This window comes from Sorex fumeus, unplaced genomic scaffold (assembly GCF_029834395.1).
Source record: "Sorex fumeus unplaced genomic scaffold, SorFum_2.1 ptg000079l, whole genome shotgun sequence".
Classification (NCBI taxonomy): domain Eukaryota; kingdom Metazoa; phylum Chordata; class Mammalia; order Eulipotyphla; family Soricidae; genus Sorex; species Sorex fumeus.
Genome location: NW_026606136.1, coordinates 3,371,098 through 3,397,601, shown reverse-complemented (window position 1 = coordinate 3,397,601; position 26,504 = coordinate 3,371,098). Strand labels below are relative to the sequence as shown.

At 40.3% G+C, this 26,504-nt stretch overlaps 1 protein-coding gene and 1 non-coding gene across 2 annotated transcripts in view; one reads left to right on the top strand and one right to left on the bottom strand.

The window, feature by feature from the left end:
- KDM4C (lysine demethylase 4C) overlaps positions 1–26,504 on the top strand; it is a 443,969-nt gene that overhangs the window by 130,416 nt on the left and 287,049 nt on the right. The gene's annotated exons all lie outside the window — the stretch shown is intronic.
- LOC130038799 (small nucleolar RNA SNORA66) lies at positions 20,112–20,244 on the bottom strand. Its single transcript, XR_008794788.1, has one exon. It is a non-coding gene; the product is annotated as a small nucleolar RNA SNORA66 (small nucleolar RNA).

Genomic DNA, 26,504 nt, shown 5'->3' with positions numbered 1-26,504 from the left:
TTTGAAACATTCCTCAAAGCAGAAGGGAGTTTTATAAAAATAATAGGATGGAACTGTTTAATTAAAAATACATTGTCATGTTAAATTTGGCTCAAAATCTTATATTTCATGCCCAGTATATCTAATTTCATTTATAGATGATGTGTTTTCATTCACAAAAAGGAAACTTTGTTAAGCTTAATTCCCCCGTCGTTTGAAATAGATAGAGGACACCTTCAGTGTGATGGTAGCTTCTGTTTGATTGTTTTTTTCCCTGTGACTTGTTTTTGTTTCATTTGCTTTCTATATTTTGGGCCACACCTGTGGAGTTCCGGGCTTATTCCTGGCTCCGGTGCTCAGTGATCTCTCCTGGGAGAGCTTAGGGACTATGTGGGGTGCAGGGGATTAAACCAGGTTAACCTGGTACAAGGCAAGTGCCAACCCTCTGTACTATTGCTCCAGCTGCTCCTATGACTTTGGAGGCAAAGATTCAGGTTGGTGGAGTGCAGCTTCTGTTGATGCTCTGTGTTTTATGGAGTATGTAAAATAGACATAGAGTTACCAGAAAATGATAACCACATACCTTATGTGACTTTTTCGTAGCCACTGCTTGGCACAAATGAGCATTCACTCATTCTGTGTTGATCAAACTTGCATGTAAGACCTTGGGTGAGGTTGGGTAGAAATACATTCAGGGAGGGCAACTCTAGGTTTAATTTACAAATATACTTTGAAAATCACATAATATATTAAAAGCAGAGTTCTTTGGCAGCTCAGGGATCATTTGAATGAATTCTTGACGTAAAAAGAAAACAGCTGCTATTAGAAGACTTTTTGTGTTCTGAATAATTTCTGTTTATGAGGGGTCATTTAGAAAGGAACAGAATCGAACAACTTTTCCCCATTACTCATTCTGTATTCTTACAATAAGCCTAATAAAAATAGAACACTCAGTGTGTACCTTGGCTACTATTGCAGTGCTTTTGCAGACATGTTATACATCTGCACTGAACAGCCTGGCCTCAAGGCTCTAACAAGGTATGGTATTTTATGGTTTGCATCTTTAATTACTGACATTCTAAGTCAGCTATCACAGCTGTTCAGCGTCAACAGAAAAATTACTTGGTGCTTGTTGACTGCAAGTTTCTGATCTAATTCATGAGTCATTGGCTAAAATAGTTTCTTCCTGAAGCTAAAATGTTCTGATAAAGTAACAGAATTGTTTGGGGGTGTGTATTCAAATTTCCACGTGGATGTGGAAGGGGAATGGAGTGAGACTTGACTGGAAAGGTCTATGGTGGTAGCCTTGGAAATCTCCACCTTCAAAACCTAGATTGATGGAATTGTTACAAAAGCAGGACACTGTGCTTGAGGACGTTTGCAGTGGAGTGACCCGAACGAGCGAACGAGCGGGGCTCTCCTCTTCTAGCTTGTAGTCTTAACTCTAGGAATGTTACTGTTTCTACTTAAATCAGTTAGAAATGTGTTTGCATCCCATAGATTTGTTGGAAGGAGAAGAAAACCAGAGTTGATGTAAATAGCCAGCAAAGCTTTTGGTCTCCATCATGCCATTTAATAATGTTCATGTCTGTCTTGGTTCTGAGTACAGAATTTTCAATGGCTTTGATACTGGTGGACCAGTTAGTTTAGATGTTCTTAATCGGATATATTTGAGGTGTGTTTAATGTGTCTCCCTTCCATTGGTAAGTGGTGCTGCTCCGTGTATTCATTTTTTATTGCTGCAGTCTCTTACATTTCAGAGCAAGCAGTCTGCAGAATGCCCTTTATCATCACATATTGCAGGGCTTATTAGAACACGGATGTCCTTGTTGTTGGATATGTCCAGTGGAGGAGGGTAATGAGAGGGGAGGGAATCTGCCTGCCTCAGAGGGTTTTAATGAATAATTTACATGGTGCTGTATTGTGATTCTGTTTTGAGTTATATAGCTAATTTTAATCTGCATAAAAATTAAAACAACTTGTGATGGGTGTAGTTTCGAATGTCCCATGTTAAAGCATTCTTGTATGCCTTACTATTATTTTCTTGACTATTATCAAGTAAGTTCTTTGATACTGCAGTGTGTTATGATGGCATTTTCTTGCTGCTTTTGGTCTCGTATTTGACATTTGATTGGCTTTTATGTATCTTTATGAATTCATTGTGTGGTGTGTGCCTATATATACACACACGTATATATATATAATATACTACATAGTTATTGATTCTAGGAAAATTTTTAAATTGTGTAGTTAATTTGCATTCTGCTGGCGATAGATTTAGTATCAGGGTATTAATTATAAATTACGCTTAAAATACTTCAGGGTGTGCTAAATCTGATTTCTTTGCCTTTGGTTTTTCTGCGTGTTGGCCATAAAGAAAAATGTTCACTAGTGACTGAGTTACCATGGTTTGGGGGCCTATTATAAAAATCATCATGTGCTTCTTTGAAGTTGAAACAATGGGTTTCACTTGTCATATAGGTTGATTTAAGTATGTAAAAGCCCATGATAAAAAAGGCTATAATGTGGTATTGTTTAATATATTGCAGAATATGGAGAATCTACTGATTATATTTCATATATGAGAAAATAATTTTTTAATTTTATAAGTCAGACAGCTGTTACAAAAGATTTTTTTAATTAAAAAATCCTAGGTTTTGAAAAGATAACCTCAGTTCATTGTTTTGTTAGCAGTTTTTGTTGAGAACCCAGGAGACTGGCCAGTTAGGACCTTTCTGCCTCATGTGGCTAATACAGATGTGGCTCAGTTTATTCACATAATGACCAGCTTGAAAATTATAGTTGTTTTGTGGATGGTCCTCCACCCATGGACTTCTCCCTTCCGTCCAGTGCTGGGGATTGAAACGAGGACCTCACATATATTATATTCCCAGGTTTTTTATTTTTTTTAAATCTAGTCCTTTAAAACAGATTGCCCTTTAAAATTTACTCTGGACTCCGTGCTCTGGGATCACTCCTGCTGGGGCTTGGAGAACTAGATGGACTGCGGGGGGTCAAACCTGTGGTGACTTTTGTGCAAGGCAAGTACCCCACCCTCTGTACTGTTGCTTCTGTGCCAGCCGGTGACTTTTAAAAATAAAAACAAAAGTACCTAAACTGCTTCATCCTTCACATACGGCATTTTTATCCGCATGAAATTTGAAAATGTTTCAGACAGGCATAGGTGAGGGTGTTGGGGAAATTGATTTCATAGCCTTGATGGCGATTATTTCACTCTCGCATTGTTTTTAGAAATCTCTCACTTTTGTTTTTGGGCTACACCGATGATGCTCAGAGGTTACTCCTGTGACTATACTGAGTTATCACCTGTGGTGATGCCCAGGATGCCAGGGATCGAACCTGGGTGGGTTGTGTGCAAGGCAAGCGCCTTGCCAGCTGTACCATCTCTCAGGCCCTGTTTTTAGAAATCTCTCTTACCTAAACCTTTCCTCTTACTGTTGTTTTTTGGGTTTCTCTTCTTAATAAATTTTTGTTTTGTTCTGCTAAATATGGTACAGCTGCTCCTCCACTTGTGATGGGACTATGCTGATCCCATCCTAAATTGAAAATATCTTCAGTTGCAGTATGATGTTAGGAGTACTCAGTACACCTAACTTCATACTACACTACCAAGCATCATGATGAACCCTGGCCTAACATACGTTCAGAATAATGAAGTCAGCTTCCAGTTTGCTAAAATCACCTAAAATAAAGCCCGTTGTTTAGTAAAGTGTTGAAAAGCTCCTGTAAGTGATTGGATTTTTGTCCTGAAAATGAAAACCTGTCTCTTGAGTCTCTACTCTTGGCCCTTATGATGGTGTTGCTGACTGAGCTGTGACTTGGTGTCACTGCTCAGGACCACGAGAACTTGGCAAGATCAGAATTTGATATCTGATTTTTACTAAGTGTGTAACATTTTCATGCCTCGATAAGAGTTCAAGAATGGCAAGTCAAGTGAAGATCATCTGTATAGCCAAACCCTGAACAGTGCACCAGAAGCACAAAAGGGCTTTGCCTTTAAGAAAAACCACCTACCTAAGAAGGTGGTGACATAATTTTTTCAACCTCATGAAGTAAAGGGAAAGTTTTCACTGAAAACACTGTAGAGAACTGTTCCACACAGCAAGATGCTCACTTGCCTGCTGACCAGGGAAGCTTTCAGATCAGCAAGATTCCCACTCCCCCCCCCCCCCCCCCCCCCCACACACACACACACACACGCACACAGGAATTGTGTTTGATATGCATACAAAGCGGAAGGACATGTTTTATTTCTCTTTAGGGAGCTTTCATAAAAAGTGAAAGGTTTTGAATAAACTGTCACTTGCAAAAACAACAGCACGAGTCAACCTACCTTCCATTGATTTATTTTATTTTAGACACTTTTATAGCTTTGAGCATCAGCATCAGAGTCATCTAGAATGAAAGGCCAGATATCTTTTTTTCTGGTAGAGAATAAAAAAATGTGTAGTAGGTCCTCTAGCAATTGAAATTATGTAAGGGTGCACATTCAGGAGGAGTTTATTGTGTTTCTGGAGCATTGTCTCTTTGTGTGGTGAAGTGGAGTCCATGGTTATTTTTGTGCCTCAGTGCTGGTGGTGGCCCTCCCAAGTCTGCGTTCTGGTTAGGTTGGATCAAAGAGCTGGCCTGCAGGTTGTATTTCATTTTTCCGTTTGGTGGAACGAAGTGCAGTTGTTTTGATGTTAGGTTTGATGGATTTGTTTGCCACTGCATTCATTAGCTTCACATCAAAAACCTGACAGGCTGTTAAATGAAACTTTGGCTTAGATTTTCAGCTTGACTGTTTGGAGACATTTGTGAAGATATTTTGTTTTTGTGTTGTAGCAGCCTCAAGCACTGTGATTGTCTCGAAGGCAAGAAAGATTATTTACTGTACTGACTTTCTGGAGTTAAAAAGAATCATTGTCTTGGGTACAGTCGTACCTAACCCACACCATTAGAGGTAGTATATTTATGACAGAATGTGAGTGTGAGAGGCTTATCAGTGGCACGATAATCTTATCTTCTTATATGGAAAGATTACCGTTGGTACTCAAGTGATACCTGTAATTTTGTATGGATTTGTATTAAGCAGGTCCCTATTAACCTAATAAGCTAGAAGGTTGAAAAACTTCACCCGAGAGTTGAAAATGTTCACTTATGAGCTACAGGCGTGTTACTTCACTATCTAATTTTAAAGCATTCTGACATTTGAATACTCAGACATTTGAACAAGTTTAAAAAGAGATGATAGAATTTTGAAATTGATTTCCTTTTAATCTGTAAGGGATTTCAACTACTAAATTGTCTTGCAGACAGGAGCCGTGCTATGGGCTCATTCTATTTTATATTTCAATCCTTCTATAAAACTAGGTTTGCTATTTCTTTAATAAGGTAGCATCCTTCCCCACCAAACCTTTAATCTTGGGCGGTCTTTATTAAAACAATCAGGGACCAGTTTAACAGTGAGTCTCCAGGTTATATTTTAATATACTTTAGAGTACAGAATATGAGTATGGTGACATTTCTCTAATGGCATGTGAAAAAAAAGAAAATGTAGACTATTTTGCACACTGCTTATTTAACGGTTCTTGGCAGTCTTATTGTAAGTGTCTGATATAGCATCTATAATAGAACTTTTGAACATAGGGGTTTCACAGTCTGCATTAGAAAAGAAGTTCCTCCTCCCTCCTTCCTTTTTGCCTCGATTTTGTTTCCACTTCCTGGGTGTAGGTAGTACAATGCAGTAATGCTCATGAATGGCATTGTAGTCCCTTTTATGGAGCTCCGAGGGAAGCAGAGAAAATACCGTGCAGAGATAAAGATTCATAATAAAGGCATGTCCTTTGGAGCTTATACTCTTAACTGGGAAGTTTAGTATTTGTATATCTGGGAGAGGCAATTAAAGCAAAAATGTTCACATTAGACCCCATTTTATTCTAATAAAGTATTGAGTTGTGGTATTTCGAAAATCTGAGACTTCCAGCAGTGTTGTAGAAAGCCAGTTGGGTAGTATAGATTGACTGCAGGTGAAATATCTCAGAACATGTATTTCCTGCTTTGCTAACTTAGAGTAGCTGGATTATGGAATTTGAGTGGCAGGAGGTGTATGTGTTTCATCACCTTGTTGCTAACCTGGAATCAAATGATCTGTTCTTGAGGTTTTAAGTTGTCAGTAATTATGGAAAGGTAAATTGGGGGCTGGAGGGACTGCACAATGGGTTGGGTGTGTGCTTTGCATGTGGGAGGCCTGAGTTTGATCCCCGGCTATACCTATCCCTTCATGCACTGGCAGGAGCAGCCCCCAGGCACAGTCGGGAAGTGACATCAGATGGGGCCCACCTCCAAAGAAAAAGTAAACCAAATTTTTGAATAGTTTATAAATAATATCAAAAAAATTCATTTGTCTCTAATCCATTATGCTTTCATAGAGTGTTAGCAGTCATGGCCAACATTATTGTTCACGTGTCAGTCCTCATCCTGGGCGTCCCTTTCACTAGATTCCTTTTCTGTAGTCTCCCTGGGCCCTGTATCCTCCAATTCCTTCAGCCTACTAGATTATTTCTTTCATTTGCTCTTGTTATTGTTATAGTTGCAACTTCCTGAATATGTTTGTTTCCTTTTCTGTTGGGGAGATGCAGGGGAGCAAATTCAGGGCCTCATACACATCACACATTCATTCTATTCCGGAACTACTAGCTCAGGAGTTTTTCACTTTTCTTGATCAGCTTGTGAATATTTAAGCACTTCTGTCTTATCTTTTTTTTTTTTCAAAATTTCTTTAATTAGAGAGCTACTAATGCTTATTTAATCACTTTACTATTATGTTCATTTTAAACATTCCACCCCCCACTCCCTCCTCTTTACTTTTCCGTCCTGGCTACTGTCTTGAGCAGGGCTTTGCACACATGCCCGGCTGAGGTGCTCACACACATTGAGCTGTGGTGCTGGGGGGGGGGAGGGGCTGGGTGCTTGTTGTTTGGCTGACGCCTGAAGTCCCGTTGCAGTGGTTTTTGTACACGTGCTCACTCCCAGTTGAGGCACACCAGTTCTATTAGTGTTTACAAGGGCTTGTTGTGGTGCTACCACACACTCGTGGGAGGCCACATTTCCTGAACATGGCACAAGTCTTAGAGCTCGTCAAGCATTGAACCCATTTTTGTGGTGCTCACAAACACACCGGGCTGTGGTATGGCCAGAAGTCATGGTTGTGCTAAGGATCACAGACCACAGAGATGCCAGACTCAAACAGTAAAGTTGCCAGGATTGTTCATGGTGCACGTGGGACACCAGGGATTTGAACTCAGGACCATACACTTGCTAGGCAGGTACTGTCAGCCTGAACTTCTTATTTATTTTTTTTTTTATTATTTGTTTTAAGCAAGGAAGTTTTTATTGAATAAAACAGCCTTAGAAAGATGTGAGAAGAGCCAGAGAGATAGGACAGCGGTCACGACATTTGCCCTGCAATGTGGCTGATCCGGTTTTGGTCCTTGGCATCCCGTATGGCCCCAGAGCCCAGGCGTGAGTGATCTCTGATACTGGCATGATGGAGTTGAGATCTGAAGTCGGGAAAACTATATACATGGAATTTTATCATGGCTGATTGTAAAATCGGGTAGTAAGAATTACTTTGTAAATTACAATACCTCAATAAATTTTTTTTTTTTAAAGAAAGATGTGAGAGGAGAGAACGAGGGGAAATATATGTTCAAGGGGAAACATGGCTTCTTTAGCGTGGGGAAAAGCAAAGAGACATAGAGACAAGCAGCAGGATGAGTATGTGTTCAAGGGGGAACACGGACTTGAATAGCGAGCATAAGCCTGAACTTCTTCAACAATAGATTGCAACCCCTTATGGCGTCATATAATTATGAGGTTGAGAAAAATTTGGTCATAGTGTTTCTGAATGCACAATGTTCAAAACTTAATTCAAAATTAATTGTGTTATGAATCCAAGTAACTTGATTCATTATTTGGTACTGGTACTTTCTCATTCATGTTGCATGTCTTGGGCAAAAGGAGTCATGGGACCAGGAAGATAGTGGACAAGGCACTTGCCCGTGCACACAGCTGACTCATGTTCGACCCCCAGACCACATACAGTTCTCTGATAATCCTTGAACGTAGAGTGGGGAATAAATCCCATGAAGTGCCAGACGTGGCCCACAAACCAGAAAGACAAAAAAAGGAATGGGTTATAAAACAAGCTTAAGAAACCCTGCTCTAAGCAATTATATTATTCCTCTGGAACTTGTTACTGGTTTTTTAAAAAATCATTATTTATATATGATCCTGTTTTCTGATACATGGATTTTTAAAATGTTTAAGTTTTTAATTTTTTTCTTTTTTATTGAATTACTACGAGATTAACAGAAAGTTGTTTGTGATCGGGTTTCAGTCATGCAGTGTCCCAACACCCACCCTTTAACCACCATACGTTTCCCACCACCCATGTTCCTGGTCCCCCACCTCCACCCCCAACGGCTTCCAACCTGCTTCTATGACAGATAAATTTCCTTTCTCTCTCTTTTCTTTTTTTTTCCTTTTAGGCACTTTGTTTTGCAATATTGTTACTGAAATGTTTTCATGCATATCACTTTAGCTCCTTTCAGCACTCAGTTCCTGTCCAGAGGGATCATTTCCAACTATCATTGTCATAGGGGCCTTTCTTTCTTGTCCTCTACCTTGCCTTGTGGCAAGCTTCCTACCCTGAACCAGTCCTCCTGGCTTTCGTTTTCACTGTCTTTGGGTATTATTTTTATGTCTTTTTTTTTAATAGCCTGCAAATGAGTGTGATCAATTCTCTCCCGTTCCTTCTGACTCATTTCACTCAGCATGATACCCTCCATGTGCATCCGTGTATAAGCAAATGCCATGATTTCATCTTTCCTAAAGGCTGTATAGTATTCCACTGTGTACATGTAATATTGTTTCTTGATCCCCTCCTCTGTTCTTGGGCACTTGGGTCGTTTCCAGATTCTGGCTATTGTGAATAGTGCTACAGTGAATATAGGAGTACATGGGATTTTAAATTTAGTTTTTGTTTTTGCTTTGGGGTCATACCTGGTGATGCTCAGGGTTCACTCCTGGTTCATTGCTCAAGGATCACTCTTGGTAGTGCTCTGGGGGACCAAACAGGGGAGCCAGGGATTGAACCCAGGTTGGCCACATGCTAGGCAAGCACCCTACCCACTGTTCTCTCTCCCAGCCCCCTAATTTAGTTGTATTTTTGTCAGTAATTTCTCTCTCTCTCTCTTTTTTTTTGATTACACCTGATGGTGCTCAGGGCTTGCGCCTGGCAGTTTTTGGGGTACTATCTGGGATGTCAGGGGCGGAGCCTGTATTGCTGCATGCAAAGTAAGCACCCTACCTGCCGTTCTGTTGCTTTGGCCCCTCATGTTTCTGTCTCACAGATAGAGAGCGTGTCTTGTTAGTGAGTCTTTGAAATTTATCAACACTTCTCTGTCCTAAAAGAAGGTGATTTCTTTTCTTTTTTAAATTTTTTCCCCATTTATTTATTTATTTATTTTTAAATTGAATCACAGTGACATACACATTTACAAAGTCGTTCAGGATTGAATTTCAGTCATATGTTTCAACACCTGTCCCTTCACCAGTGTACTTTTCCCATCACCAGTGGTCCCAGTTTCTCACCCTGTCACCCTGTCACCCTGTCCCACCGCTTGCCACCATGGCAAGCACTTTTCTTCTCTCTCTCTCCCCCCCTTCTCTCTCTCTCTATTTCTCTCTCACCTTTTGGACTTTATGGTTTGCAATACAGTTAATGAAAGGTTATCAGGTATATCCCTTTACCTGTGCCCTTCAACCCCACACACACTTGTGGCAAACTTCCAACCATTGACCTGTCCTCCTGGCCTCTGTTTAACCTCAGCTTGTATGTTAATCTCATGCTATACGTGCGTATATTATATTCCACAAATGAATGCAATCATTCTATATCTGTCAAGAGAGTGATTTCTTGGTGCAGTCTTACTGTTTGCATAACTTATTAACTTAATTAACTGCCAGTTATTTGATTTTAAATGACCTCAAAAGATGTATATGATTTTTTTTTTTATTAGTGAGACACCATGAGGTACAGTTGTAGACTTACAAATCTTTGTGCTTGGGTTTCAATTATACAGTGATCAAATACCCATCCCTCCACCAGTGCCCATTTCCCACCACCACGGATCCCAGTATCCCTCCCACCCCCCATCCTGTATATGATTTTTTAATGAAATGCACTAACTGGAAGGAAAAGCTAGTTCAAGGAGGACTACGGTAACTTTTATCATCAGGTCTGAACTTTTGACGTAACTGCATAGTGGCATTTCTGGGGGGTTTGTTCTACCCTGACAGTGCGCAGAGCTCACTCTTAATGGTTCTCAGAGGACCTTGTAGTGCTGGGGATCACACTTGGGCTTCCAGCATGTATAGCATGTACTTAGCCTGTTGAGTTGTTCTCTCAGGCTCTGGGTTTGCTTTTATTGAAGTGGGAGAGTTAAACAGGAAGTAGATGTACTAAATAAGTCATGTCAGTGCGGGTCACTGTTCCCTTCCGTCAAGATACCTGCTTGCTGCTGCAGAACAAGAGCCACATATGCTGGTTCGATGCTTTGAATGGAAATCTCGCTTTCCTGATCCTTTGATAGAAACTCTTTGAATCAAAAGAAAGTTTTAATGGGATTTCACCGAGGTCAGTGGCTATAATCAGCCTTTAATCGGTGGATCTATTCCTCTCTCTGCTCTGAGCAAGGTGATGGAAAGGTGAGCGCACCTCTTGTTTTAAAGAATTGCTAGTCACAATTTAGCCTGGGGTTTCCTCCAGGAGTTTGTAGTCCTGGGGGCTGACTCTGCCACTGCAGGGTCCTTCCTCAGATTGAAAGCTGGAGGTAGTCTTTGGCTGAATCAGGGTTTGATATGTAAGTATCAGAGAAAATAAAGCTAAAAAATGCACCGTGGTTAATCTGTTACTGTCTTAGTAGGAAAACCTTGCCAATGAGAATAATCTGAATTTTAGGTTGTCTAAAGAGAAAAGATGACCCCCAGTTAGCAGACCCTAAAGAGTCTCATAATGTGAATTCTACTGCTTAGTTCTCTCCCTCTTTTCGCCTTACCTATTATTGTAAATGTCCTTTTATCCTCTACTGACTGTGGCCACTTCTACTCATGAGTAAGGCACCATTCTCTGGACACTCTGCTTACTCACAAAGGTGATTTCCAGCATTGAAGCTGAGATCTTGATTAAATTCTTAGTGGAGTTATATGCAGAATTCAGTGCCTGCAGTGAATTCTGCCAGACATTACTTTTGTGTTTCATTTTTATTGATCAGTTTGCAGTTTTTTTAAGTATTATTTTTCAGGGAGGATAATAAGAATACTTGCATGCCTTCTTGTTTGCCTTAATAATTGCAAACAGTGCCTTAAATAATTTGATTAAATTTATTTAAAATTAAATAAAGTTGAGTATAGTTTTTATCGTGATTTTATTATTGATTTTTTTGAAAACAAATTTATGTGGTGGGGGCTGCGTATAGCCACACCTAACTCTGCTCAGAGGCAACTCCTGGCTCTGTGCTCAAGGGTTACTTGTTATGGTCTTCAGGGTACTATGTACTGCAGAGTATCTAACCTGGGTCTGCCACGTGCAAAGACCTGCACTCTCTTGAGCAGCCAGCCCTGAAATATGTATGTATATATGTACTCCTGAGCACAGACACAGGTGCACACACATACACGTATGTTCTTTTTATGGTTGGGTTGAAGGGCAGTAGTTTTTGCTCATACCAGGGCTTTTCCCTGGTTATGTGCTGAGGTTTCTCTTGGTACATGGGGGAATCATATGCTCCGCTCGGATCAAACTGAAGTCAGCCTTGTACAAGATAAGTGCTTAGAAGCCCCGGAATGCTCTCCCTGGCTCTGACACTTGAATTTAGTGCTTATATGGCACTGTAACACTGTAGCACTGTCCTTCTGTTGTTCATCAATTTGCTCCATCAGGCACCAGCAGGCATGGGTAACTTGCCAGGCTTTGCTGTGAGGGCGGGATACTCTCGGTAGCTTGCCAGGCTCTCCGAGAGGAGGAGAGGAATCGAACCCAGGTCTGCTGCATGCAAGGCAAATGCCCTACCTGCTGTGCTATCGCTTCAGCCCGCTTATATGGCAAATGAATAAATAGTTAAGGGAAACTATTTATTTCCTTTTAGTTTACAGCTCACAATGTTCGGGGGTTACTTGTGGCTCTGCACTCAGAAATCACTCTTGGCAGTACTTGGGGGACCATATCGGATCCTGGGGGATTGAACCTGGGTCAGCTGTATGCAAGGCAGATGCCTTACCCACTGTACGATTGCCCTGAACCTAAGGGAAAGTTTTTGACTTAAAGTTTAATGTAATTCATCTGCACAATGGAGTACTATGTAGCTGTTAGAAAAGATGAAGTCATGAAATTTACATACAAGTGGTACAACATGGAAAGTACCATGCTAAGCGAAATGAGTCAGAAAGAGAGGGATAGACATAGAAAGATTGCATTCATCTGGGGGACATAAAAAGTAACAAAATAGGAGATTAATACCCAAGAATAGCCGAGATCAGTACCAGGAGGATTACTCCATGGCTTAGAGGCCAGCCGGGCATGCTAGGGGCAAGGGCAGCTCAGATAGATTTGGGAGCACAAACTAAAGGGTATTTGGATGATCCTCCCAGGATGGGAGATGCATGTTGAAGTAGACTATGGACTTAACATGATTGCCACTCGATGCCTCTTTTGCAAACCACAGCACCCAAAAGGAGAGAGAGAACAGAGGGGAATGCCCTACCACAGAGACAGGGTGGGATGGGGGGGTGGGGGGTGGGAGGGATACTGGGATCCGTGGTGATTGAAAATGGGCACTGGTGGAGGGATAGGTATTTGATCATTGTATAATCGAAACCCAAGCACAAAAATTTGTAAGTCTACAACTGTACCTCATGGTGTTTCACTAATAAAAATTAAAAAAAAAGTTTAATGTAATTAAAACATCTTCAGGCTGAAAACTTTGGGGTGTCCTTGGGATGTGGATGGGGCAAGTCCCCATTGTTCTGAAGCCCCTGAGGCTACACCTACACCCCACAATTGACACCATGCCAGTACCCAACTTCACTACTCTATGGCTAATCTCTACAGAGACACCAAGCTGATGAAAATTCCAGGCACACTGGTTTTTGCTGGAAACTGTGGGGTCATCTCAGAGTGGGCGTGGGAAACCTTCCCCCCCCCCCCCCCCACATACACACATCCATACTTCCAGAAGCCCCAGCAGCCACAGCTACATTCTACAGCCACTGCCATGTAAACTCATGTGTCCAGTTCTACAGATACTGGAATTCCTGAAGAAGCATCTCTAAATTTTACAATATTGATAGCCCAGTAAGAGCACACCAACTTAAATGGGAGAGTAACCTACAAGCCAGATAAGCTCAATAAACAAAATCAATGGCAGCGAAGACTCACCTAGCAAAATACAGCTTAGTAAGCCCACAGACAATGCCTTAATAACCCCATTTTTAGATAACAGAATTTTCACAAATCTTCTTTCACTGAGGTATCTTTCAATAACGGCTTTAGTCACTTAGTTCTAACAATCAATTTAAAATTATTAAGTGGGTAGGTTTGAAGGTGTGGGTGGGTGGGTGGGTGGGTCACTCCTCGTCAAGATCATGAACGATCGGTTTGAGGCCCTTCATGTTCCCGGAGCGAACAGATGCCATTGGGCTACACTAGCACGCGACAGGGACAAATGGAGACGTTACTGGCGCCCGCTCGAGCAAATCGATGACTAACGGGAAGTTAAGTGATTAAGTGATTAAGTGGTGGACGTCACATTGGTGATGGGATTGGGGTTGAAACATGGAATGCTGAGAAAAACTGTATTATGAACAACTTTGTACATCACTGTGTTTAAATAAAGTTAAAAAAGTCTGAAGAAGTAAAATCTTTTTTTTTTAAATTTTTATTAGTGAGACACCATGAGGTACAGTTGTAGACTTAAAAATTTTTGTGCTTGGGTTTTTGTTATACAATGATCCAATACCCATCCCTCCACCAGTGCCCATTTTTCACCACCACGGATCCCAGTATCCCTCCCACCCCACTCTGTGGCAGGGCATTCCTTTTTGTTCTCTCTCTCCTGTTCGGTGTTGTGGTTTGCAAAAGAGGCAGTGGGTGGCAATCATGTTTGGTCTATAGTCTACTTTCAGCATGTTTCTCCCATCCTGGGAGGATCCTCCCAACACCCTTTATTTGGTGCTCCCTTCTCTCTCTGAGATGCTCTTTCCCCTAGCATGCGTGGCTGGCCTCCAAGCCATGGAGTAAACCTCCTGGCGCTAATCTCGGCTATTCTTGGGTGTTAATCTCTTATTTTGTCACTTTATGTTCCCCAGAAGAATGCAATCTTTCTATGTCTATCCCTCTCTTTCTGACTCATTTCGCTTAGCATGATACTTTGAAGAAGTAAAATCTAAATCTTGGGGATTTATCTGTTTTATATCCAATAATAGTATTTTGGGTTATAGGGAATGTGGCTTATACACACACACACACACAAATGTATATTTCACTACGATTGTATTTTATAACTTTTATAAAATGTATAGAATACATTAAGAAAGGACCCTTAACATGATTTATGTTTTATGTATAATGACAAAATTAGTTTTATAAAAATACATATCTTGTATCTTGAATATGCATAATTCGAAACATAAGTCATATAATTATTAAGATTCCATGATTTATATTGTATTATTTGAATTTCCTCAAGAGGTAGCTATGTAGTGATGGAGACAGTAGACAAATACACTGTGTTGAATCTCTAGATGAATGGATTGGAGCCGTGCTTTAAGTTCCTTTCATGTGCAGTGAAGGACATGAAGGTTTAGGGACTTGCTAGATTCTGGAATTTTGTGTATGCTTCCTTCCCCTTTCTTTTTTGCTAGCTTTGTGACTCATCTTCCTGTGTATGCAAAATGGAGATTATAGCTTTGTACAGGTGTTATGAAAAATAATTTAAAGTAGGCATGTAAGGAGCCTTGGAAGGTATGTTGGGGAATGAATAGGTATGTGGTATATTTGGATAGTGTTTCTACTGCATTTTTCTTACATAAATCTTGTTTGGAGAATTCACTTTAGCTTTGTGGTAGACGTGGGTGGTCTGAGGGAAATCCTCTTTTCTTTTCCAGTGGTAAGGGATCAATTACCAGGATTAGCAGTGGGCAATCCTGGCCAAGTAGAAAAGACTGTAGAATTGCTGGAGACATACAGGCAGATGACAGCTTGTTTTAAGAGACCGGTTGGAGGTTTGTTGCCCTAGATGAAGACAAGCAAAGTTGAAGTTTGCAAAGTATTTATCATGAAATCCATAAATCATAAACGTCATTGAGTTTGTATCAGGTCACCAGATAAATGAAAATGAAAACATACTAACGTTTCGCTTTCTTAATTTTATCTTCTGATAAAATTTATTTATCCATTGCAAAAAATGTATTTATTTATAGCAAAATCTCCAGAGTACTTCCTTCCTTAGTAGCAATAATAATAAAAAAGTGAAAGTATGTATGCTTTGGGTGTGAATAAAACAGCCCAATTGCACAGACCTGCAGGTTTTCTGGTTCTGATTGGAGTGGGTCTGTGAGCTCTAGTTCTTGTGGTGGGCAGTCACCTAACATCATGCCTTTGTCCCTGAAAACACACACACACACACACACACACACACACACACACACACACACACGTATTGTGTGGCGGCAGGGATTGAATCCAGGATCTTATGTATGTTAACATGCACTGTGCTATTGATCTACATCCCTGGACCAGAATATTGATTAAAAAGTGATTCATCATTGGTCATAGGTCATTCTAAGTGAACCTCTGACTAGTAATTGGGGAAGACTGGTGGAGCTCAGCCTGGGGATGCTCAGACACAGTGACCATGGAGGTATTTGCAGGATGAGTGCTAAAAGCTGTATGTATTTCCAATGATTCTCACATTCATTCACTTTTACTTTCTGTTAAAATGGAGGCGGTGTGAAAGGAAGTGCATCAACTAACAGTATTTGGGATTCTGTGGGTCACAGTCCTGAGAGGAGGAATTTGATGAGGTTGTTTAATATATTTTGAAACATATGATAGCTCTTGGGCCCTCTGCTGAATTGGAAGGATTGGGTGTTAGTAAATCCTTGGAAAAGTAACTGGATGTTTGAGATTCCTGCTAAATTTGATATACTCCACACCTGGCTCTCTCATGCTCCAGGTTTTTGCTTGAATTAAGAATTGAGAAGTAGATGATCTTAACAAGTAATTTTAAGTATTGCATTTTAATGAGTTGGGCTATTCTGATGGGCTGGAGCGATAAGACAGCAGTAGGGCGTTCGCCTTACAAGCGGCCAACATGGCCGACCCGAGTTCGATTCCTCCACCCCTCTCGGAGAGCCCGGCAAGCTACCGAGAGTATTCGATATGCCAGACACAGTAACAACAGTCTCCAATGGAGATGTTACTGGGCCCGCTCGAGCAAATCGACGATCAACGGGAGGGCCTTTACCTTTACCTTTACCTATTAAAATAGAATGAAAACCTCTTCTTTTGCAGGTGAATAAAATGGAAACTTTAATATTGTAGTCAAAGTAATTATGAAATTTTTATAATCATATAAGTATACATAAAATAAATTTCCTTGATCAGTACAATGTATTTGATAGAGTGGGTATTCGACTCTTGTGGTGAAAGTTTAATTTTTTTTAATTAACTCAAATAATTTTTTCTTTTTCCACACCCAGCTGTGCTCAGCGATCACTCCTAGCTGTTTGAGGCACCATGTGCCGTGCTGGGCACTGTATCTGGCTTGGAAGCATGTAAGGCACTGCTTTGTCTGCTGCACTCTCTGACCCTATTTTGGTCGCAGTTTACTTAATAATTTTTCTTCTTCTTTTTTAATGTTCTTTTATTTATTCATGTTTTTTTTGGGGGGGGCACACCCGGCAGTGCTCAGGGGTGTCTTCAGGCTCTGCACTCAGGAATGACTCTTGGCAGGGTTTGGGAACCATATAGGATGCAAGGCAAGTGCCCTACCTCCTGTACATGGCTCCCTTTTGGAGATAGTTTAAAGGGCATAAATTACCTAAAGAATGGTAGGTGATTTTTATAAATACTCCTCAACATTTCCATGCCCTTTGTCCCATTTCCTGTACTTGGAAGATCAGAAGTGTAAGCAAACAAAATGATTGTACTGATGCTAGTTTTATCAGCAAAATTAAATTATTAAAATATCCAGTTATATGGCCACCATTGAGTTAATTATCTTGCTTTTATTTATTATTAATGCTGGAGATTAAAACCAGGCTGGCCACATGCAAGGCAAACACCATACCTGTTGAACTATCTCTCTGATGTCAGATGATTTTTTAGTTTTATAGGACATTATTTTAAAGGAGGGCTGGAGTGATAGCACAGCGGGTAGGGCGTTTGCCTTGCACGCAGCCAACATGTCCGACCTGAGTTCGATTCCTCCGCCCCTCTCGGAGAGCCTGGCAAGCTACTGAGAGTATCTTGCCCGCACGGCAAAACTTGGCAAGCTACCTGTGATGTATTCGATATGCCAAACACAGTAACAAATCTCACAATGGAGACGTTACTGGGCCTGCTTGAGCAAATCGATGAACAATGGGAGGACAGTGACGGTGATTTTAAAGGAAATAACTATTGTTCTTAATACCTAAGTGCCCATTATTAAAAAGTATATAAATAAGAGCTAAAGTTAGTCTATATTTTTGGGAGGGGTGATGGTACAAGGGATCAAATCCAGAGCCTAATGCATGCAAGAAAAATGCTCTCAGTGAGCTGTATCTTAGGTTTGGTCTATGTGCATGTTCAAATATTTTAGAGTACAGAAAAATTATTTAGCGATGCCTTTTTCAGTTCTTCTCTTAAAGGTTAGACCTGTTAATAAGTTCTTGTATGTCCTTTAAAAATGTCAGTTATGTCTCTATATACTTTAATTTTATATCACGTTGATCAATATCATGTGCATTATTTTACAAGGTATTTCAAAGTTCTCTTTCCTTTTAATATATCTTTCATTTATGGCATGTAAAACTTATCTGGAGGTATTTATTAGAAAAATCTTCTAAGTTATCCTATTAGTGTATGACAGGTGGTGTGCAGTGCATTTTTTCTGACAGGCGTGATGGAGTCAGGGTGGTACATAAGAGTTCATCGCACAGATCTTGTTAACAAACCGGCATTTAGAAAACGAATGCCGTAGTTCATTGCTCTATTTTCATTCCTTCCATGCAGAACAGATGGCTCACTGGACCTAATGCACTTGCATGTTTCCTGTCCTATCTTTGCTGATGTGTCCTGCCTGCACCTGCGATGTCAGCATATTGTACCATAGTTAATTCTCGAGGGTAGCTAATGCCAACATAGCTTTTCTTTGCTGAATGATAGCATTTGCATCTGAGTCCTTATGTTTGATGAGTGGACTGGTCAAATATATTTTCTTGAGTTTCTATAGAATTATTTGGACTCCAGTATTATCCCATTGATTTAGCTTTGATGTAATTCCCACTTCTTACTTATGGACACTTTGTAGGATAAAGTCAAATAGGCATTGTTATAAAGCAGTTGTCTTCAGGGAAAATCAGGAGTCAACTTCCAATTTTTTGTTGTGCTAATCAGTCATTAGGGTCTGGACCCCAAAATTATTCACTGGGTACATTAGTGGTTCTGACCCTTCTGCTTCAGTGGTTTTTTTTCTTTGAAACAGAAGGTTCAGGAATCCTAGTAAATGTCCACCAAATTTCTTAGTCTTGAATCTTGTTTAATTTAACATGCATTTATTACCTGCTTTTGGGAAGAATCTTCTAGTTTTGTATTCTAGTTAATCCAAATACTGTGAAACTTTGAGATTCAGTTTGGTGAAATCTCAAATCAGTTTTATAAGTCCAGACCTTTTTTTTCTATATGTAAGTATATTTTAAAGCAAAGTGGAATATTACCACATATGTAATTTTGTGTTTTGCATGTATCTTAAAAAAAGTTCACTCATCTTGGTTCAAAATAGGAAACTGATCAATTTTATTTATTTATTTATGTTGTGGGTGGGGGTACACCCGGCACTGCTTAGGGTCTTAGGGTTTGCTCTTGGCTCTGAGCTCAGGTCACTTCTGGTGAGGTTTGGGGGACAATTTGTGGTTTCCATGATCGAGCCCAGGTCAGCCAAGTGCAAAGCAACTGCCCAAATCACTGTACTATTGTTCTGGTCCCTGAATGGATTAGTTTGAAATGGAAGGACAATTATTGAATCAAGTAATATTTAGCTATATGTCAGAGTCTTTCAGAATTTGTCTTCACATAGGTAACGTGAAAATGATTATTTCTAATATTGAGCCTGTTACTGAAAGCATTTTCTTTTTAAAAAATAGTTTAACTTTGGGGCTAGAGCAATAGCACAGTGGGTAGGGCATTTGCCTTGCATGTGACTGACCCGGGTTCGATTCCCAGTATCCCATATAGTCCCCTGAGCACCGCCAGGGGTAATTCCTGAGTGCAAAGCTAGGAGTAACCTCTGTGCATCACCAGGTATGACCCAAAAAGCAAAAAAAAAAAAATTTAATTTTGTTTTAATCTCTTAATTTGGAGAAGTCAATTTTATATTTTAATTTGTTTATTTTTATAATTCTTATTTTTAGGTATAGCTAAACTCATTTAAATTTTATATATGATTATAGAATGTAATTCTTTTAAATTAATACCAATATTTTTACATTACTGCTCTAAATCTTGGCTTTATTTTCTATAAACATTATCCTTTTTGTTTGCTTTGTAATTGTTTTGGAGTATTTCTGGTTGTTTTTACATAAGTTAGGGATTGAAATGCTCTGTTTCACTCTGTTTTTCTTGGACTTCCTTTCCTCCATTGCTGATCATGGATGAGGCAAAGCCTTCCTGATTTCCCACTCTGTTTCACTAGCAAGTTGTAGTTGTCCTTGTACGTCTAGACACATGTGTGTGTATACATATATCTGTCTATATATATATATCTATATATCACTGTAACTTCAGGGAAACATGATTGAGAGTTTTTTTTTAAGCTAGGATAGAATAGACAACCCTAGTAAGATCTGCAGTTAGTCTATTTCTGTCACTGCAGTGATTTTAGCAAACATGGTTCCCCTCACATCTGCAACATCACGGAGAGCTAGTGATCAGGTTTGCACGAGATTCGTTTTTTGTAGGATTCACAGAGGTCTAGGTGGGATTCTGTTTTTTTTTTTTTTGAACTCATTAAAGCCGAAGATGATTATCTTTCCTGTGATTTCTTTGTCCATACTTTTGGACAAGGAGTTTTTTTTTTTAATATCTCTAGACTTCCAATCTACATGATTTTCCCATTACCTATTGATCACTTTTCCTTGCTTCTGAAATAATAGTGGGACTGTTATTTGTCCCCTAACCAGGTTTTCATTCTTGTATAAGCTATTTATGTGTGGACTCATGGCTACTGTGACGCCTTTCTTGGGCCTTTGTAGTTTTCTTTGGGCAACTGTCGCTCTAACCTGTCGCATCCTTGGCCATCTCTGTTCTCTGAATATACCCGTGTTGAACTGGAGTTATGTGGATTGCAGAACAAAGATAAACCTGTTGAATTTCAAAGAAATATGAGATATGGATAGAGTTGCCTGTATTTTCAGTTTGGGAATCTCAACTTTGGCATAAAGTAAGAATCATATTATGATGAAACATAGGGTAGCTTTATGGTTGTAAGAAGTATTTTAAAATTTCAAAATGTTTAGTCAATATTGTTATCTTGGATTCTTGGATTACAAAAATAATTAAGGAATAGAGAACATGTTTTGTGTGCAGGAGACCTGGTTTTAATCATTAGCTCCATGTGGCCACCCAACCACTGCAGAGAGCAACCTCTGAGCACTGAGTCAGGAGTAGCTCCCAGTCATCATAGGTGTGCCTTCCATCCATAAACACTCCAATTAAAAAATGTTTACTACACATGAAATTCAAAGATAACCCCCAAGCAAGGTATAGAAAATCCATCATATCATATAGTTGAGCTAATGTATTTTTTTCACTTAATCCAAGTAGAAATTTAATTGTTATTTATAATTTTTAGCCTTTCATTATCAAGTTTTATTTATGTAGCTTGTCTTTATTGAGTATCCTGAAGATATAGCCTTGGGTTTCTTAAACTTTAATATTTTCTCTGCACTGTGTCTCAGTGTGGGCTGGAGTGATAGCACAGTGGGTAGGGCGTTTGCCTTACACGCAGCCAACATGGCCGACCCGAGTTCGATTCCTCCGCCCCTCTCGGAGAGCCCGGCAAGCTACCGAGAGTATTCGATATGCCAGACACAGTAACAACAAAGTCTCAATGGAGACGTTACTGGGCCCGCTCGAGCAAATCGATGAACAATGGGAGGACAGTGATCAGCCCGGCAAGCTACCGAGAGTATCTCACCTGCATGGCAGAGCCTGGCAAGCTCCCCGTGACATATTTGATATGCCAGACACAGTAACAACAAAGTCTCAATGGAGATGTTACTGGGCCCGCTCGAGCAAATCGATGAACAACAGGAGGACAGTGATCAGTGATCAGTGTGTCAGTGTCTCCAGGTATTTGTAGAAAGAGTGAAAAAAATTATAAATTTTTATTTCAGTTTTATCAGTGCTTCTCTTCTATTGAAGTTTCTAGGGCCTACTTTCAGCAGTAGTAAAATTAAGAGGAAAGGCCAGCTGTACATAGTTATAAAATATATGTAGATATTATAGTGAAATTTCTGATTGACAAGAATGAGCTTCTGGGGCTGGAGTGATAGTATGGCTGATAGGGTGTTTGCTTTGCACATGGTCGACCGGGTTTATCCCTGGCATCCCCTATGGTCCCCTGAGCACCACAAGGAGTAATTCCTGAGTGCAGAGCCAGGAATAACCCCTGAGTATCACTGGGTGTGACCCCAAAAGCAAAAATAAATAGATAAATAAATAACCTTACATAGTCGAGGGTGTTATTCTTAGGGTTGCATGCTCATTATGTAATGTTAGTTCTCACTGTTTTCCACCCATACTGCACGTTTCCCACAAGAACATAAAACCCTTTGGCTTCCATAGATTTCTCCTTGGACAATGAACACCCTCGGTATTACATATTTCAATATAATTGTTTGTGTACACTTGTAGACTCAAGTGAGATGTAGAATCAAGTTGCTACCAATCTTCGCTTTGCTGAATCAAAAATTTCACTGGACAATACTTGTTTATATGTCTGGCATGTAATGTCTGTATTATTTCCTGGAAATGGTGTCATATTTGTGATAAAGTTCAGAGTTTCTAGAACAGTCCTTCTGTTTATGTTTTTTGTGAGTGGGTGGGGGTATACTCAGCTGTGCTGAGGGCTTATTCCTGACTCTGTGTTGAGGATCACTTACGGTGGGTCTCAGGAAACATATGGAGTGCTGGGGATTGAACCCAGGTCAGTTTTGTGCAGGGAAGGTGCTCTGCCTGCTATACTATATCTTCATCCCTTCTGGAGCACTTTAGCGCTGTCCTCCCATTGTTCATCGATTTGCTCCAGTGGGCACCAGTAACGTCTCCATTGTGAGACTTGTCACTGTTTTTGGCATATCGAATACACCAGAGGGAGCTTGCCAGGCTCTGCCGTGAGGGCAGGATACTCTTGGTAGCTTGGTGGGCTCTCCGAGAGGGACAGAGGAATTGAACCCGAGTCAGCTTCGTGCTAGGCAAATGCCCTGCCTGCTGTGCTATCGCTCCAGCCCTTCTAATCACTTTAAACGCGGGTATCTATGGGACCCTCATCCCTTATTTGAAATCATTCTGAAGATGTAGCACTACCAGTCGATATTTTTAGGGAATTCCAATGTACGTTAAGAACATTTAGATAAGTATATATCTAATGACACTCTCCGAAATTTGTTAAGTTAAATTACAATTGAGTTAATCAATACATAATGTGAAGCTTTTAAAAAAAGTATTCAGACTGATAGAAAAGAGATATAGAAGAGTGTATATGGTTAATTATAGGGCTCTATGATGAGTATAATTTGAGGTGTATAAAACAGAACTTTCATCTTTCAAGCACTATTTCTGTGCTACTGAAATTTCCATTCATTGTACAATGAAATTGTTCTTACAGGTTTAGATGTCGCTTTCTAGAGAGAATGCTAAACTTGCGTTGGATGTCTTCAGAGCCACATGGTAGAAATGTTCTGAAATCTGTCTCCTTCAGGATCCTTAGCTTGTGATCCAAATCTTACTGGAGAGGAGCTCAGTGATCAGTGTGTGCTCTGCGTTCTTATGGGACTTGTAAGCATTCCAAACTTCAGTTTGGTCGTTACTATTGATCTCTAAGGTCACATTCCTCATTGATTCAGAAATGACAATAGACAGCATCAATGCACATTTTCTATTCAAGAATTGTTGGGAGGATGGAAATTTGTTCTGGAACTTTTCCCAGATAGTATATAGTTCATGTTCTGTATTTGTTGTAGTAAAAAAGCTGGGAATTGCATATTGATTTTCTTTAAGACATGTACAGTATGTGTGTTTATCATACCTATATAATCAAAACTCACTATTAGACTGTGTAAATTGTATTATGGAGAATCATGCTTAAATATTAATAGATTTCATTATTCTAGTTCTTAAATTCAAAATGCACGGGTAATGTGTAGCAGGTACCAGCAGAGGGCAGTAAGTCTTCATAATTTTTTTCTATGACATCTTTTGGAACACTTATACATATGAACTAGTGGTACACTTCCTTTTGTATTTGGCCTTCGATACAGGGTCCCAAATATATTTATTAACCATAAATTTGTATTTATATCATATGAAATAAAGAATGATAAAAGTGATTATAACTGTATACAATAAGAGCTATTTGTATTATTGTTTCATTCTGGATTAGTTATTTCTCAAAAGAAATGCCTGTTTCATATGTAGGAAGTATTTGCATTGACCCGGAAATATCAAATTGAAGTGTTTCTTTAGTGAAATGAGGTTATCACTCATTTTTCAAATCTATTGCAAGCTGTTCCCGGGTCAGATCATTCTAACGGTGTAATCGCTGTGTGGAGGGGAATGTGTATATGTGCATTAAAACACATGCATGGTACAAAAATAGAAAAGATGATTGGGGGATGGCATTTAAGCTCTTATGTAGAAGTTTGTGCAGGGAGCTGCACCTCTCATTTTTGCACATTTTTGGGTGTGACGTGGGCATATGTGGGAAGGACTTCAGTGAAGCATCTGAACTGGACCCTGTCTTGTCAGATTACTCTGACTTCAAGGAAATAGGGAGAGGACACATCTGTGCTGAAGGAACCACAGAAACTACATGGTTGAGAAAGTGGCCTTGGTAGAAATGGGAGCTTCCACTACACACTTTAACACAGGGTTCTCCTGTGTAATGGGACTTGTAAGCATTCCAAACTTCCTCTGTCTGGTCTCTGCTGTGTCTGGAAGAGGGAGGGAGGTAAGGGGCCTTGTTAGGGACATTAATTAGAATTTAGTTGTGAATTGAAGACATTTCATTTATTCTGCCTCGACTTGAATCTTGACTTTGTTGTTCAGAAGTCAAATCATTTTGTGGAAGACATACATAAATTGGGTCATAATATCATATAAGTACTAAATAGTGTGATGAAAATTACCAGCATAGTGACGACACACATGGCATGCAATAAATGCTTGTCTCTTATCTCTTGTGGAATGTTGACATTTAGTGAACCTTTAAAGCAGATTGGGTCCTCATGCTCTTACCACTGCAGAGGCTGGAAATGCATTACTGTATTTTGCTTCTTAAATCTGCCCTGAGAAGTAGTCGTAAGCAGAGCCTTCTCATTCTGTGCTTTTAGTATGGTGGGCCCACAGGTCTCTTTACCCTTTCAGTGGTCAGTGACTATCAGTTTTTTTATGGGGGCAGAACTTGATTCTGTTCTTGGGTGATGCTTCTAGTAGTGCTGGGAAATGCGGAAATGAATGTCATTTCTCCAAGATTGGAAAAGAACATGAAAATACCTAGTATTTTTATTTTGGGGATGGTGGGAGTTTGGGCCACACCCACTGGTGCCAGGGCTTACTACTGGCTTTTTGCTCAGGGATCACTCCTGGCAGTGTTCTGTGGATCATATGGGCTGCTGGGTGTATAATCTCTTTTAGGGTCGGCCAGGGGGGCCCCCGACGGCTCTCCCCCTCACCGCCCGCATTCAGGGTGGGCCCAGGCTGCTCACCCAGCTGGGGCAGCCTAGGCCCTAGGGCAGACGGCGGAGGAAGCGAGGGCCAATCCAGTTGATTGATCAGTTGCCGTTTATTCCATTCTTCCTGTGTGCCTGCCCCAGTCTCTCTGAGCCTCCCATTCTAGTCTCACACTGCCCCTCATTCCCGTCTCCTCCTGTCTCTCCCGCTCATCTCTCCGTGCTCCATCTTGTAGCTTGGGCTCTCTCTCTCTCTCTCTCTCTCTCTCTCTCTCTCTCTCTCTCTCTCCACGTGCTTGCTCCTGTATTATTCTTCTACATTCTTTTCTCTCTGTCCCTCTTACCAGCTTCTCCATGGTTCATCATGCTGCCCTGCTGTCTCTCTCCAGCTCTCTTGTCTCCAACTCCCTTCTCTCTGGGCTGACACTGCACCCAGTCAGGTAGCAAAATCAACATAAGAAAGCCCTGAAACCCAAGCACAAAAATTTGTAAGTCTACAATTGTACCTCATGGTGTTTCACTAATAAAAATAAAAATATATATAAAACTTTTTTTCAATTTTTTCCTAAGCATAAAAAAGATAAAGGAAGCCCTTCCTGAGGGCCCACCAAATTCAAAGGGAACACTACCTAAAACATATTCCAAAGCCCTTCCTGACTGCCCCAGGCAAAATACCTCCTAAGGTGTTTTTCTTCTTTCCTCAGTCCAGGAACTATCAACATCTTAATACTAGTTATTTTTGTATGGACACAGTAAGCGATACTATTGAAGCTTGTAGTGCAGCTCTCCTGGGAACATCTTGCCACACACTCAGACTACAGTGCTCAGGCCAGATTAATCATTCCTAACCCTAGCAGGGTCCAAATCTGGTTATTACTTTTTTGGATCATGACCACGTTTGTCCATGACCAAGCTCTTAATTTATAGTTAAGCAATATGGCGCTTTGGCCAGGTCCATCTTGATGCCAGAGTAGCACATAGCTTACCGCTTGCCCTGGTTCCATCCAGTTCCTCGTTAGGACCCTGCTTTTGGGGAGCACTAGGAAGAAAGGGCAGCTGAGGCTTAGGTGAGAGAACAGATTCCCAGGAGGAAAATATCACTGAGAGTCACATTATGAAAGCATGTCTTCTTGTGTCCATACATAAAGGGCATTGCTCTGAATAAACTAGAGAAAAACAATATTTACAAGTCAACGGAGCACAAAGAAAGAAGTTACAAATAAACACAGAGGAATGGGAGCACTGTGACA